General features: G+C 34.6%; 1 protein-coding gene and 1 pseudogene across 2 annotated transcripts in view; one reads left to right on the forward strand and one right to left on the reverse strand.

The window, feature by feature from the left end:
• KCNIP4 (potassium voltage-gated channel interacting protein 4) overlaps positions 1-18009 on the reverse strand; it is a 979993-nt gene that overhangs the window by 808668 nt on the left and 153316 nt on the right. The gene's annotated exons all lie outside the window — the stretch shown is intronic.
• On the forward strand, positions 10217-10335 carry LOC111744092 (annotated as a pseudogene).

The raw sequence follows: 18009 nt of genomic DNA on the forward strand, positions 1-18009 counted from the left end.
TGCAAACTTTTCATTTGACAGATTTTTAAAATGAAATCCTAAAATGTAACATCATTTAACTAAGGCCACGTAGCGTCATGGTAGCCAACACAGGGATACACTCAGATTTCTCAGCTCCCTGCCAAGGGTTCTTTAAAAATTCGGTTTTCTTTTGCTATTAATCTTGGTCCTTGTTGTCTTCCAGACCAGGCTCCCATTTCTGTTGCTTAAATTAAATAATACAAGTGACATGAATAAAGGTCTTCATATACGTTTTTTATGTAAATACACATAAAAAGAAGAAAATGGAGGAAAAGATAAAAATCTAAATACCAAATGTAATAATAGGTTTAAAAGGTTTAAAAGTCAAATTTTTAGGTTTAAAACCTAAAAATAGGTTTAAAAGTCAAATGAAACATGTATTGATATTTTAGAAGGCACACATAAGAATATTAATAAAAAGCAATTAAAGGACTATGAAAAGGAGAGAAAACATGTTGTGTTACTTGAAATCTGTGTTTTTATTTCTCCTTCTATGGCCCACTTGTAGGATTCTAAAAGAAAACCTCACACTATTGAGATAATTAAGATGATCACTTCAGAGGAAACGAGAGACAAAGGAATTAAAGCTCTCTAAATGAAATGGAACTACCTAATCATCCACTCCAGGCAATTAGGGGAGGAATTAAGAGTTAAATTCTATATTTAGTTACATGTTAGAAATAAATGGAAAACTCCTGATTTAATCATTGAACCGAACCCAAACAAATCTCAGTCTCCTAAAAAGAATCTCTCAACCAAAATCTTTTAATTGTTGAAAAGCGTTACTGTATGGATTTAATACCATCGCTCTGGATTTGTGCTACATTAATGTTTGAGTAATTAAGAATTTGCTTGATCCTTACATGTCTTGCTTTTCACAGTATTTCTGATCAAATTAATGTAAGCTTTTACTGTATTACTTCTAATTTTTCTTTATTTAATGCTACTCATTCTTTTTAATTTTAATTTTGCAGATACTCTTTATTATATCAAAAAGTGCTCTTCTATCATTACTTTGTTACATTGTCTTAAATTTTTATTTCATTGTGGTAAGAACATTTAACATGAGATCTACCCTCTTAACAGATTTTCAAGTATATAATACAGTATTTTTAACTACAGGCACAATTTTGTGCAGCAGATCTCTAGAACCTATTCATCTTCCATAATTAAAACTTTATACTCATCGATTATACCCATTTTCTCCTCTTTGTCTCTGAGTTTGACTATTTTTACACCTCATGTAAGAGGAATCATGAGATGACTGGCTTCTTTCACTTAGCATAATGTCCACCAGGATCAAGCATGTTGTTATATCCTTCAATATTCTCTTCTTTCTAAAGGTGAATAATATTCCATTATATGTATAAATCACATTTTCTTTATTCATTCATCTATCAATGAACATTTAGGTTGTTTCTACATCTCATCTTTGCTATTATGAATCGTGTCTCAATAAAGATGAGAGTGTTGTTATCTCTTCAAGAAATAAAACATCAACAGAATGAAAAAGCAACAAAAAAAAGGAAAAATATTTGCAAACCATATATCCAATAAGAGGTTAATTTCTAAAATACATAAGGGACTCACAACTTAACAGCAAAACAACCACCACCTAATAACCCAAGTAAAAAAAAGGGCTAAAGACTTGAACAGACATTTCTCTAAAGAAGACACAAGAATGAAGAACAGGTATACGAAAAAATGCTCAATGTGACTAAGCATCAGTGAAATGCAAATCAATACCTTAAAGAGCTATCACCTCACATTTCTTAGGAAGGCTATTATCAAAAACCAAAAGACAACATGTTAGCCAGAATGTGGAGAATTTGGAACCCTCATCCACTCATTCTTCGTGGCAAGTCAATGTCATGACACTTCTCTAAATATCAAGACCCATCTTTAGTCTGGCAATGTCCCCTGTCCTCCTCTTTTTCTCCTCAATTTCTAGTAGCGTACATTGCCAAGGCCACTTAATTGAGATATTAATCTGTAGTCAACGGCATTAGATATGTGGACATGTATTATGATCCGTCCCTAAATAAACATGGAAGACTCAAAGGGTTTGGGGAATATAAATATTATGTTACCTTGGAGTTACTGAATAACATTATTAACAGGCACAATACTTTGATCTGGCTTTTGTTAAAACCACAGTGAAATCATAGCCACGCATTTCAATGAGAAATGATTAAGGAGTGAAAGACCGTTGACCGAGGTACTTCAGATAACATGGAGCACTAGACTTCTTACCACGCATTGCTCAGAAAGGGAAGGAAAGTAAAAATATCTACAGAGTTATAAATCTTAAGTTAAACTTACTTGCATAAAAACTTAAATGTCTAAGTCTGTTTTCTAAACTGAGAAAAAAGCTTTCCTGTATTCAAAAGTTTGTTTTAACAGCTACCTTCCAAGAATTGTTGATGTATAATCCTAAAACCATGCAACTCTGTTATAGAAAAGCATACTAAAATGAATGTTTGTTGTAAAGAAGTGTGTTAATCCTCTGTAAATTACATATTGTGTCTACCATAGAAGGATCAATTCTCAGCAGTTTGTTTTAACTGCTCTTTGATAATAATCATAATATAATTAATATACAATATATGTAAAATGTACATTTTCTTAGTATTTTGGGGACTTACATTAAGAAATAAAAGAGATTAAGAAACTTCTCAAAGAAAACAACACTAATAAGTAGAAGAACAAAGATTTGAACCCACATTAGTCTGGATAAACTGGGGATTTTGAACAATATACTACTTCTTTCCCAGGTTTGCAATATATATATTTCCACTTGCTCTTGATGCCACAAAATGTTAATGCACTCTAAAGTTTATTTTAAATATACATTATAATAAGAAAGTAAACATAAATTCTAAAAGCTATATTTGAAGTTTGAAAATCGAATTGATGTTTCCAAAAAAGCTATTTTTCAAGCTTGCAGCTCTTAGATTGCTTCATTTCGATTTTTCTCAAAGCAATTTAGGCAGAATTATTTACAAACTAGCTGCAAAATGACTGTTTCTTAAGCAGTATCACCGAAATTTATATGAAAATATTTGCTTGCCAAAGACATATATGATAGTTTATAATTGTTTCAAATGGATTTCTATGTCATAAAAAACTATTGTTTTCATGAAATAAATGAATTACATCTGCATAGAAAACTCCCAATGCTACTCATATCATTAGAGTCTGGGGGAAAAAAATTACACTTGTTAAAATACAGTGGCATCCCAATTTTTTCCTGGTTGTCATGAATAGCTCGTTTAAAGTAGATCCTTTATATCGAAGCCAACTTTCTGTTTCTCTCTTTATGACAAAGGAGGAAAAAATGAATAAACAAAATGCTCAAACAAAAGTATCCAATGGTTGATTCATAGAAAAACAAAAATGGTATCTACAAGGAAGCAGGGATTTCTGATTTAAGTTGCTTTCATATTCATTCAATAATTAACGCAAATGGTTTTAATTTCTGCATATGGGCTTAGCCATAAAGTGTTTCAAAAATATGGATGACACTGCATACACTCAAATAACCACAGTCAAGCAAATTTTCAAATACTCAAGCCCATATATGTATATGTTATTATATATTCTGCATATTATATATAACATACATATACGCAACATATGTACATATATACACTATATATACACTCATATACATACACAAATATTTACACATACAGTGCTTTTTAATAGTTACACATGTGTCTACATACATACTAAGCAAGTATACAAATTCATTATATTCTATAAAAGACATGATTGAGTTACTTGAAGCAAAGCAGTATTTTCATAGACCTACCAATCTTCCTTCTCTTTCCTTCCTTTTCTACCATCTTCCTTCTATTTTCTTTCAAGTTCTTCCATTTTCTTACCACAAAAAATTATTGATATATCACATATGCTAGAAACTGGTAAGTATGAAAGGTTCAATGGTGAAGAATTACAGAAGGACCCTACTTGCACGGCACTTTAATTATACTGAATGTATCCATTAAAAGATGAAAATCATAGAATTTTAACTTAGAGAGAACTTCATTCAAATCATGATGATATAACTTACGGATCTTTGCGAAATTATTTAACCTTGCTGGGCTTTCATTTTCTCAAAAGGAAAACAGCAATAATTCTAGTCTCATCGTATATCTCAGGGACTAAATAAAACAACAAGTGAAAAGAGCTGACTGGAAACTCTGACATATAGTAGATGCTCAATAAATGCTACGTTACTGCTCTCCCCAAATACATTTAAATAGCCATTTGCTATTAAATTCTAGTTTCACTGTTGCAGGTTTGCAGATATTCAAGAAATGAAAGTATGCCCAGTTTCTATGCTGCTCTCAAATAAATATTTTATTCAAACACTGGTTGAAAAATGTGTTGACTATTACCAAAAAGACAGAGAGGGAATCTGAGAGGAAATGACACAGGGAGACAGTGTGCAAAAATAAATGAACCCACGTGGGTATCGATATGGCAGGTTGAAAAGTGACTGGCATATCCTTTCTTGCTCACAAAAATGATATCATTTTGTAATGTTGGCTTGTTAACATTTCTATTTCCAATTTTATTTTCTCCACTTTCATATAAGAGGTGCTTTAATTCACTCAGAAGTCAGCTAGGGCAAGTAGGCCTCCAGCCATGGTGGGCAATATTCTATGTGTCCATGAAATAAGTGACTGCATAAAAAGACAGATCAGCTGGAGAGGAAATAGGACTTCCAGGTACTCAGAATGGTGGAAACAAGTAACAGAATGGATCTTCTCACCATCGAGTATTTGAGAATCCAAGGCTTGTCCTGCTTCTATGACATCTGTTGAGGAATCCCTCATTTCAGGGACAGGTTGGATCACAGCAAAATCTAAAAACAGTGGATTATGGCAGAGTCCAAAATTCTTTAGACTTAAGCCTCTCCACCACTTGCTACAAAATTCCAAAAACTCTGACTGAACTCAGATTATCATCCAATGGTTATAATTTTAAATAGACAGTTTTATGAAAACAATAAAATAGATTGGGTCAGAGGTATGCTTAGAAGAAAAGCTCTTTCAAAACTCTAGGAGTTAAAATATAAAATTGATTCCTAATTAAAAGGCACTTTAGAGAAAACTAATGCTTCTTCTCCATAAATAAGATACTGAAGTGCAATACTGAAATAGCATTATTATACCTAATAAGAAAAGATTTAAAAGGCAGATTTCTTTGCTGGTTATGCAAAAAATGACATTTTCAATGTGTTTTCGTTGTCCAATCAAGTATTGTACAGGAGAAGGTGCCAAGATAAGGAAGCCCATAACTGAGAGAGTCCTCCATTGCACATGAATGTTCCAAACAGTCAGGTCCCTGAGCACTGAAAACAAGCAATTCGTTACATTCACACTGATTCCATGTTTATTCAGCAACCATCTTGATTATGATTTGGTTGCCTATGTGGATTTTCAACCGAGAGCAAAGGAATCAGGTTGACAGAAACCTGAGATCCATCCAACAATTATGTTTCTCCCTGTAAAATAGAAAGCTGATATTCTACTTCATCTTCCTCATTCTTTTGTGAGTCTTCCAAATATGAATCAGCATCTCCAAGTCCATTTACCTACAACACTAAAAAGATGGTAATACTGAGGCATAAAAGAGGTAGGGCCAGACCCACATACTTTTTTTGCCAAGAGAATGGTGGGTACACACAAGTCAGCTCCCAAAGCATTGAGGGTAACACAAAGGAGGAACATTCGACTTGATCCCTCCCCTCAAAGGTTTTCAAACCAGACGAGGAGACAAAAAACTTGAAGGCAGATTGCATTCTAACAGAATAGTGAGATTCACAAATTATATAACTATATTAAGATGATAAACACATACCAACAGCAAAAGATTAGGATATATTTGGGTAATGGGATATGGATGTATCTTTAGTCTATTTATATTTTGTGTAATAAACATGTATTTGCTTTAAAATAAAAACATTTAAAGTGCTTTCTGTAGATACCATGGGTTACGTCAGGCTGGGCAAAAAGGGAAGGTCTACCTTAGGATATACTTTGAGCCTACGGTCACATAATCAGTAGTCACCAATTAATATCAATGTCACCTCAATAATTTTTAATAATACAAATACTTATATTAGTCTCCTATTGCTACTATAACAAATTACTACAAACTTAGTGACTTAAAACAGCCCAAATTGTTAACTCACGGTCCTGAGGTCAGAAGTCAAAATGGATCTCTTTGGGATAAAATCAAAGTGTGGGGTTCCTTCTGGCAGCTCTAAGAAAGAAGCCCCGTTTCCTTGCCTTTTCTAGCCTCCTTGTAGAAGCCTCCTGCATACCTGGTCCTCCTTTGCTCATAGTCCCTTTTCATACTCAAAACTGAGAATAGTTGCTTGAATCTTTCTCATTCTACATCAATGGGACCCTGACTGTCCTTCGTCCCTCCTTCAGTAAAGAAATCTTGTAATTACCTTGGACATACCCAGGTAATCTAGGAAAATACTCCCATCTCAGGATCTTTAACTTAATCATACCTTCAAAGTTTCTTTCACCATGTCAGGTAACGAATTCATGAGGTCTGGGCATTAGGATGCGGATGTCTTTGGTGGGGGCGATTATTTTGCCTACCATAATAATATCAAGAAATAACCACATTCCTTGGCACAACTCCTTTTTAGGGGGGATGCACACTTCCCCTTTTTCTCCTCATCTCTCTTTTTAAAAAATATTATAATTCAATCTGAATGTTCTAAGAAAATCAGCCATGTCAAATATTTACTTTACCACCAAGATGATGAGAGACCAGACGCGCAAGTTATTCTGTGCAAAAGGCAGAGTATTCTTCTTGGTTATGGCAACATCCTTGGTGAGAAATTATGCCCTTCATCCACAGCTAATAGAATGCGGAGAGCGTGAGGGGGTACAGTCATTGGAACTGATATCGCAAGTTATGTTTTGTCTGATTTCCCCAGTGATTGAACTTGACTGGAGTTCTAATGGAAATGAATCCAAGGGAACAGAAAATCTAGATGACAACCAAATATGGCAGAAGAATTCTATTAGTCAACCATCGACCTCAATTGCAGTTAATGAGACACCACTGTAACCTCAAATGATATGAGTTTAGGGGCTAAATTATATAATAAATGTTTTGCAGGCCTATTCATATTAAAGTCGATGGTACACCTAGTGGTGGCCACAATCTGCAAAGTTAGGACTTAGTTTTTGCCCATGATTGACTGGCCCTCTGCAAACCTTGAGAACACTTGCTCGCCTTCTCAAACCTAGCAAGGTCACTTCCCTTATGAAATCTTTTCTCACTGTGCTCCCCATCTTCATTCTCAAATAGCACCGTCCTTGCTTGCTTTGGGGTTCCTCTGGAAGTACTTTGAGAGCTTCCATGACTTCCTTTTCTGCATACCTGCTTCCCCACACTTACCCACCAACACTTCAAGATGAGCATCTGCTTGATTTGTTTTCACTTATCTTAAAGATATCAGCGATGCCCAGAGTTGGCTCACAGTCTGATATGGTTATGACCCTTGCAAAAATACCAGAACACTTCAATGAACAGCTGCTTCCCTGAGCCTTCCTGTGGGACCCTCAGTGCAGCAACTGATGGGGCAGTAGAGAGCCTCTGAGACCTTGCTGCAGAGCAGCAGCCCATTCTACTGGTCAGGGGCTGTGCTGTACAAACCAAATGCATTCTAAACTTTGGAATAGCGCCTGGCTTATAATGGGTGCTCAGTAAATATTTGATGAATGAATAAATCTTATCAATATACCTTATATGTCAGTAAACCCTGCTAATATAATATTTTAAAAATAAAGGTAAGACAAGTATTTGCAAGGATTTGGAGAAAAGGGAACATGTATACACTGTTGGTGAAATTGTAATCTGGTACAAACACTGTGGAAAACAGTATGGAGTTTCCTCAAAAAATTAAAAGTAGGACTATCATATGACCCAGAAATTGTACTTCCGGGTATATAGTCAAAGAAAATGAAACCAGGTTATCAAAGAAATATACACACTCCTGTGTTTATTGCAATATTTTTTCCCAATGGCCAAGATACGGAAACAACATGTCCATCGATGGATGAATAGAAAAAGAAGACAAGGGGTGTGTGTGTGTGTGTGTGTGTGTGTGTGCGCGCGCGCGCGCACGTGTGTGCATAAACAATGGAATACTATGCAGCCATGAGAAAAAAAAAGAGAGAAAGTCCACCATTTGCAACAATAGGAATGATATTATGTTAAGTGAGATAAGTCAAACAAAGAAAGAAGAATACTGTATGATATCTTTTATGTGTGGACTCTAAAAAAGTCAAACTCATAGAAACAAAGACTAGAATGGTGGTTACCAGGGGCTGAGAGCTAGAGAAATGGAAGAGAAGTTATTTAAGGGTGTAAACTTGCAAACAGCAGATAAATAAGTCCTGGTGACCTAATTCAGAGTTCGGTAATTACGGACAACAAAACTATACTATAAACATTAAACTTGCTACAAGACTATCTTAGTTGTTTTCCAACACTAAAAGAAATGACAATTATATGATTTGATAGAAGTATAGCCAAGGTTATAATAACAATCACATTACAATATAAATTAAATTTACATAATGTTATATGTAAAATATATCTCAATTAAAAAAGTAAAGGAAATAATTCACTTCTTCAGGGAAGGCTGTTCAAATTTTTATTTAAAGTAATTGTGGAGATGACATTTTTTACTATTTAGCACTGATATAAGAGACATTCCAGAATAGTAAGATAATTTTTTTCTCACAAGTGAAAAGTTTTATATTTTGATCTGGATACCACCAAAGAAATGACAAAGAGCCTTTTACAGATAGATGGTAGTTTTAACAGACCTGAAAGCAAAACTAAATAAAAGACACATAGAGCTGCAGTAAAGAGCTATTTCTAAATAAATTCTACAAAGATCCTCAAAGAAAGTAAAGTAAAAACTTTGGACAATGTGATCCATAAAAAAAGACTTTAAATTATTTCTTAGCACAAGAATCACAAGTGAAAACAAAGAAATACAGGGGGGAATGTTTCTTTCATCTTGCAAGACGATGTGTCCTTCACTTTACATTAGATTCCTGTAGAATTTCAAAGATATTGAAAGATTTCAGAGAGCTGTAGCTATTACCTACCTTTAGGTGCTTTGTCTTTATAACTGTCGATATTAATAAAATTGAAGATTTATAAAATGAGGTTATTGTTCCATTTTGATAATGCACGTTTCCAAAATGAAGTAATAGCCACTGAAAATAACTCATTTTAAATGGGTCACTGCAAATAAGATGATTGGGTATTATTGGTCAGGACATAAAAATCTTAAATTAAAGAAAGCTTTGCTCTGTAAATTTGAAGTTCACCTACTTTTGTGAGTCTGCATCCTCAAACACGGAGAATAATTACATTATACAGGCTAACATCAAACCTCAGAAAAACTAACAAAAAACAGAACTGACAATGTGTCAAATCTCTTAAGGGAGAAGGACTTTCTAAGCTTTGAAGTACTAGGGGAAAAAAGCAAAAAGGCGAAGATGAATAATTAGGGAAAAATAGTAAATATACATATATATGTAAGCTAAAAAATTAAGAAAAGATGAAAAAGACAAATAATCACTTTGCAACAAATGCAAAAAGGAAACAGTAAGTGTGTTTAACAAAAAGACCTTGTACAAATTACGAAGAAAAGCTCTAAGGCCCTAATAAATAAATTGGTAAGTAACATTGTATTACTTTGCTAGAGCTGCCATAACAAAACACCATAGATTGAGTGGCTTAAACAACAGAAACTTATTTTCTCACAGTTTTGGGGGCTAGAAGTCCAAGATCAAGGTGTCAGCAGGTATGGTTTCTTCTGAAGCCTCTCCCCTTTGCTTGAAGGTGGCCCCGTTATCACTATGTCCTCACAAGGTTGTCTCTTGGTCTTTGTGTTGTCTGTATCCTGATCTCCTGTTCTTATAATGGATTAGGGCCCACCCGAATGACCTCATTTAATTTTAACACCTCCTTAAAGGCCTTGTCTTCAAATAGTCATATTCTGACATATAAGAAATTTAATGGAACACAATTAGTCCATAACGGACATATGCAATTCAAAAAATATACTGCCTAAAAAATACATTAAAATGTTATCTTTGTATATAAGTAAAAGATAATTAGAAGTAAAATATGAGTCTATGGCCATGCCACCCTGAACAGGCCTGATCCCGTCTGATCTTGGAAGCTAAGCAGGGTTGGGCCTGGTTAGTACTTGGATGGGAGACCACGTAGGAAGACCAGGTGCTGTAGGAGTAAAAAATGAAAAATAAGGGATTGTAAACTGACAAGGTCCTTGCAATCTGTGAGGTCAACCAAGGGTTGCCTTGCCTAAAATAAAAAGTAAAATATAATTCTATTTTTTGTTGTTTATAAAACTATTAACGATTGAAAAAACATCTTTATGCTGATAAGGATTCAGTTCCGTGAGTGAACTGAATTCTACTGATAAGAATATAAACCGGCAAATCATTTTGGAAAGTAAACTAGCAATATAGATCAGGATTATAAAAAATATTAAACTCTCAATATAGATTAATATAATCAAGAAAAACATAATAAAAATATATCTAGAGATCAGGAATTTACTTCTGGGGAGATATCTTTACTAAAATATTATACATTTGAGTATTATTTATAATAACAAATATATCAGAAAGAGTTTAAATGCCCAAATGGGGAAACTCTAATGTAAATTGTACCTTAAAGAGCTGTTATGCAGTCACCAAAATAATATTTATAAAGATCACAAAAAAAACATAAAAATATCTACAATTTTATTTTTAAAAAATAAGGCAGGATGCAAAGCTATATGTTAAAAAGATATATATTATAAAAGAAGGCAAGGATAAAACTATAGTCATTACTTTAGGATAATAGTAATGAAGGTTTGTTTGTTTTAGTATTATATATATTTTCACTTTCCAAAAAGCAGCAGACAGGAGTTTTATATTATATATACTAATCGTATTATTTATATATATACTATATATGTTTTATATAAAACAGTTATTTCTGTTTAAGTAAAACTGAATTGACACAGCAGGTATAACTTTATATTTCATATATACTAATTATATTAATAATATATATACTAATACATATACTATGAGTTTTATATAAAACCATTACTTTGAGTTAAGTAAGTGTGGATAGAAATTGCAAAGTTTAGTTTCAATTCTATTAAGCTTAGGTTAACGTGTCAGCTTCTACTTAAATGCTTTGCTTTCATCCTGCCATTACCAACTATTATGTTGATATGAGCGATACCTTCACTCAAGATCCATTGCCAATCACACCTTCATTCTACTCAAGTCACTGCAGACAAAATAAAAATGTAAGGAGATCACTCTATGAAATTCCCAGGGATCACTCTATAGGATTCCTCTCATAAGGATTTCAAAATCATTGATTGAACAGTTTGCCTTCCAGGGAGCCCTGATGAAATCACTCCCTATTTTAGTTTGTCAATCTACAACTATCCATTGTATAGGCCTGAAGGTCAGAGCCACATTTCACTTCTGTAGACATCTTGATAACAGGAAACACTAGATGTCTGCCGTCTTTCTCTATGACTGTGAGAGAAATAGAGGGCAAGTTATGGCAAGTTCCAACGTACAGGTAACAACTCTTTGTAAGTGCAGAGTATAGAATACAACACCATCCAAATTGGTGAAATAGTATATTTTACTCTTTGGAGAAATACAGAGATTCAAAATGGCATAGCCCTGGAGTTCATTAAGAGCCTCAAATTGTAAACCTTGAGCATTAAGTTGCCCATTAAAATATCAGGACTCAAACCATATTCATTAATTCAATAGTAATGTTAACCAGCTATCTAAATTTCCCACTAGATTAGAAATAAGAAACATAGCTATAATATGTTGAATAGTGATCCCCCAAAATACATGTCCAACTGGAACCTGAGAAAATTATCTTTTTGGGAAATAGAGTCATATCAGATGTAAGTAAGTGAAGGTCAAAGTGAGATCATACTGGATTAGAGCAGACCCTAAATCCCATAAGACTGTCCTTATAAGAGACAGAAAAGGACATACAGACATGCAAGGAAGAAGCCACGTGGAGACAGAGGCAGAGATTAGAGTTATGCTGCCACAACCCAAGGAATACCAGGAGACCTCAGAAGCTAGAAGAGGCAAGAAAAAAATTCTCCCTTAGAGACTCCCAAGGAACCCTCACCCTGCCGACACCTTGATTTTGAACTTCTAGACTACAGAACTGAAAGAGAATAGTTTCTAAGTCACCTATTTGTTATGGAAGCCCTATGAAACGATAGTAGTTTACAGAGGGAAGAATGCCACATTTCACAAAAACTTTCTCTTTAAACATTGGAGGTAGAATGGGACAGTGGAAAGAGCACAGAAAGATGTGGAGTCGAGGGGAACTGGTTCCACCCTGTCACTCTCTGCGGGCAATCCAGTTAGCACCTCAAAATATCCATTTGACCATCTCTAGAAGAGAGACGTGATAATAGTATCAATCACTCAGGATTACTGACATTAGGTGAAATTATGTATGTAATAAGCATTTGAAAAGCTATGAAGTGGACAGAAATTCTGATTTGTTATCATTGTCAATGGTTCAGAGTACATGTCAACTTTGCAGTAGATATTTGTTTATGAAATATGAAATTTAAAAATATGAAAGAAATGCACACAAGTACATTGTTTGGTTTGCTTTTTAGTTCATTCTCTATTACAGAATTTTTTTTTTTACCTAAAGAGTGGGTTTATATACTGAAGACTGACTTTGGACCCTGATATGAATCATTTATCACATAGACAGATAAATTATTAGGGCTGTTTCAGAAGGGGAGTAACCAGGGCTCCGTGATTTTTAGAGTTGGTGTACTGTCATTAATAATAGTTTGTTGTTCTTTTAGTCACCTGAACTGGGATAAAAAATAAATAAACAGATGACCCTGATCGTGGTAAGACAGTTTTAGTGCTGCTGATTGAAAAATATCAAAAGTTAGGGTCAAAGAAACAGCCATTAATGTACAGATCCTAGGTTTTTATAACATTTTCCTTATTTTAGAAGAGCAGCAGGTGGATGTTATCGTAGGCATAAAAACCAATTGCAATTATTTCACTAATAATTAGAATTCAATATTGCTTTTAAAAAATCCAAGACTGCCAAAACTACTAGAATAAATTACTCAGTTCTTAAAGTTGCAGCTTAAGTGTAGCATTCAGAAGATTGAATTTATAACTCTTGATTGTAAATCTCTTTATGCAATAAAAATATTATAGAGGCAAATTATTTTAAACAGTCTCTCAGAATTGACGTCATCCAAACATGTTTTCAAAATTAAATGGAAGATAGGATCAAGGCTCCTGGTGTTCCTATTTCCGTTCCTATCAGAGCAGAAAGCAAGACTCTTTCCTCTGTGCTCATTCTCAATGGAAAATTGATGGTGAACCTAATTGATGATGGGGAATCAATGGTATTCCTGTCCAAACAATGAGGCAGAAAACAATTTTTCCAAAGTCTGACTCCTCAAGGAGCGTTTTGTCAAGATTGGATCATGACCTCCAGTAATCACTGCTGCCTGTCCGTGGAAGTCCACGTGGATAGCTGTCACCGCTCTCCAGGTCTCTCTGAGGTTCAAATTAGCAAGTGCTAATTTCTCATTGTTCCTTATCACCCTCTCCCCACTCCACACCACCCCCAGACATGCAAGTGGTAATTAGGATGGAAAAGAACTTGACCATCCACAGAATTTTTTTCTCCATCCCCAACCATTAGTTCAGCTCTCCACCCACTCTTGGGTAGGTCATTGCCACATTCACCCATGAAGGCCTTCATCGTTTGCCTCTCGTTTACCTCGGCATCCACATCTCCCACTTTGGCTTCCTCACCTGCTGTGCTCTCACAGTGAGGCCTGGGGCCTCTCTCACCTTGCTGAACCTTTGAGTAGAGAGACTACAAGTGCATGCCTGCTTGGAGCGTGCACAGCCAAGACCCTTCCCGAACGCCCTCCCTGCTGAATTTCCTGTTCTTCTCTTTTGCTCTGTTTGTACTCCTCATCATTTCATGTTTCATACTTAGAGTCTAAGTTCCCTGAGGCTGGGAGTGTATCTTCCTCACTGATACCCCATCTAAGCATGAAACCAGTACAAAGTGTCTGATAGTTTTTAATAAGATAATGAAATTAAAACCCACATTCATTTCCTATTCCATACCATTCAACAAGTTAACTTCTCCATGCTCTTTGTTTATTGGGTATAAATTGTTTGAAACAGAATTAAGGATTAAATCATACAGTATGTGGATACATTTCATAAACTCCAAAGTATCTTATAAATAAAAGAATTATGATCATCATCTTCATTTAAAGAAATTCTATAGACTAATCATTCTACACTCAACTTATTGATACTAAAGAGAAGTAGACACAGAAATCAACTTACAAAATGTGCTCATCTAATCTTGCAAACCTGCGAGGTGCGAGATTGAGTCAAAAACATGGTTGTTCTAAATAGACTAATTATTTACTGCTCTTTCACAGTATATTTTCTAAATGTCCAACACTGATTTGTAGTTGAAACTGTGGGCTCTATTGCAGAGGATGTAGAAGACAGACGCTGATGTTAGAACTCCTTTCTCCTATGTAGCCTTAAACAAGTTTTCCCTGGCCTCAAGTGTACTTTTCCACTGGGCAAGTAGACTTAATTAAGTGGAGTCACATCACATCCGAGTTACATAAGACTTCAGTCTGCTATTGTAGACCAAGAAAACCTCTTTGTAGGAAGGAGAGGGTCTCATCATCTACTATTTACTTTGGTAAATCACAGAGAGCACTTTTTTGGATGGCATTTCTAGAAACCCTACTAGATTTCATTTTCCACGTCTCTGCTGCTGCCAAGTTGATAACCCAGGCCTTGCTAAATGAACAGAAAGAAAGACGGAGGGGATGTGAATGAAAAAACCAGGAGGAAGCCCTTAGCCAAATCCAGGTGCAACACATTATATAGGACAGAAGTCCGGTTTCTCAGCTCGACGGCCTGAATAAAAAAGAAGGGAGCACTGGTGTCTTACATTAAAAGAGACTTGGAAAACACAGCAGCCAAATGCAGTAAAAGAGACTTTGGACTCTGGTGTAACAAACACATTATAAAAATAATTCTTGAGACAATTAAGGAAATATGAATATGGAAATATGGACTTTTTAAAAGATTAAAAATTCTTTAATTTTTTAAAGAATTATTGTGTTAAATGTTCTAATAGCAAGAGGTTTATGTAGAAATTGGAGATGCATACATAAAAATTCGCAGGAGATAAGCCTTACATCTAGCATTTATTTGTAAATATCTGCTGCAAATAAATTAATAGATGATACAAGATTGGTAAAGTGTTGATAATATTGAAGTTTGATAAAGGGTACACGAGATTTATCATGCTCTCCACTTTCTTTTGTTTATCTTTCAAATTTTCATGATTAAAAAGTTTCAAGAAAAATAAATGAGGAAAATAAAATTGTCATTATTTGCAGAGGACATGATTCTATATAAAGAGAACTCTAAAGATCTCACCAAAAAAAAACTATTAGAATTCATAAATAAATTCAGTAAGCTAGCAGGATACAAAATTATTCAGAAATTGGTTGCATTTTTATACGTCAATAATGATCTATAAGAAAGCAAAATTAAGAAAACAATCCCATTTACAATTGCAGCCAAAAAAATATCTAGAAATATATTTAACTAAGGAAGTAACAGGCCTGTACTAGAAAAATTATAAGACATTGAAGAAATAAATTGAAGAAAATACAAATAAATGGAAGCATATACTGTGCTCATGGACAGGAAGAATTAACATCATTAAAATGTTCATACCACCCAAAGCAATGTTAGTACTATTTTTTCTAATATGTCTCCTCAAACAAGGAAAATAAAAGGAAAAATTTAAAACTTTTTGCACAGCAAAGGAAACCACCAACAAAACAAAAAGGCAACCAACTAAATTGGAGAAGATATTTGCCAATTTATAAAGAACTCATAGAACTTAACACCAAAAAAATAAACAATCCAATTAAAAATAGGCAGAGGACCTGAATAGACTTTTCTCCAAAGAGGACATACGGATGGCAAATAGACATATGAAAGATGTTCAATATCATTAAACCTCAGAGAAATGCAAATTAAAACCACAATAAGATATCACTTCACATCTGTCAGAATGGCTAACATCAATAAAGCAACAAACGACAAGTACTGGTGAGGATGCAGAGAAAGGGAAACTTTGTGCGCTGTTGGTGGGATTGAAAATTGGTACAGCCATTATGGAAAACAGTATGAAGTTTCATCAAAAACTTAAAAATAGAACTACCTTATGACATAGCAATTGCACTTCTGGATCTTTATCCAAAGAAATCCAAAACACTAATTTGAAAGGGTACATGCACCCCTATATTTATTGCAGCATAATTACAATAGCCAAGACATACAAGTAACCTAAATGTCCATCAAAAAAATGACTGGATAAAGAAGATATGGTATATTTATGTGATGGAATATTACTCAGCCATAAAAAAGAATTAAATTTTATCATTTGTGATAACATAGATGGACTAAGAGGGGATTGTTCTATGTGAAATAAATCAGACAGAGAAGGACAAATACCATAGATTTCACTCATATGCAGAATCTAAAGAACAAAATAAATGAACAAACAGAACAGAAACAGACTCATAGATGCAGAGAATAAACTAATTTTTGTCAGATGGAAGGGAAATTGGGGAAGGGGGCTGTATGAAAAAGGCAAAGAGATTAAGAAGTTCAAATTGGTAGTTACAAAATAGTCATGAGGATGTGACATACAGCATAAGAAATATAGTCAATAATAGTGTATATTATAACTATGTATAGTGCCAGGTGGGTACTAGACTTGTCAGGAGGATTGCTTTGCAAATTATGCAAATATCTAACCACTACACTGTACACCTGCAATTAACATAAAATAATGTTGAATGTCAACTGTAGTTGAATATATATATATATATATATACCTATATATGTATATATACGTATATACATGAAGAAGAAAAGTAAATGAATTGATTCACTGTATCTCAAAAAAGGACATTTTCACCTGCTGGTAATATGCCCAAGTTTTACCACTGAAACTAGAATACTCAGATTAATTTAAATTCATCTGAAATCATAATTAAGTTAAACATGTAGACAGAAAAAAACAAGCAGAGCCATGAGGATAAAGAGCCTGAGGGAGAAAGAGTATTAACATATCATCAGATAGAACAATCAATAAAATAATTATGGGCATAGTCACAAGATAAAAGATTTTAATGAACTCCAGGTGCAACAAGTTCAGGAAAAGGTGGCAATACTAATAGAAAATAACTCAACGGTGGCAAAATCCCCTTTCCCTTCAAGATCATCTCAAAAGTTACTGCGTGGCTTTTGCCAGCTCCCTAAGGCTGTTAGCTGTTCCCATCTGAGATTTTACAAAACTTTACTCATCCTGAGTGTTTTTCCCCCACCAGAACAAAAAGAAAGTTATATTGACTAGCACAAGACTTGGAATGTGGTACATGTATATACTTAGGGAACATTAGTGGAAGGAGTGGGTGGGTGGATGGATGGAAGGGTGGATGGGTAGATGGGTGGATGTGTGGGTGGGTGGGTGGGTGGATGGATGGATGGATGGATGGATGGATGGGTGGAAGGGTGGAAGGGTAGATGGGTTGGTGGGTGGGTGGGCGGGTAGATGGTTAGATGGTTAGATGGATGGATGGATGGATGGATGGATGGATGGATGGATGGATGGAAGGATGGGTGGAAGGGTGGATAAATGGATGGACTGACGAATGGATAAACAGACAGATGGATGGATAATAGAGAAGGAGGAAAGGTAGGGAGATAAGAATGATGCTTCTGCCTTTTAAAT

This window comes from Pteropus vampyrus, unplaced genomic scaffold, assembly GCF_000151845.1.
Source record: "Pteropus vampyrus isolate Shadow unplaced genomic scaffold, Pvam_2.0 Scaffold5, whole genome shotgun sequence".
NCBI classification, from domain to species: domain Eukaryota; kingdom Metazoa; phylum Chordata; class Mammalia; order Chiroptera; family Pteropodidae; genus Pteropus; species Pteropus vampyrus.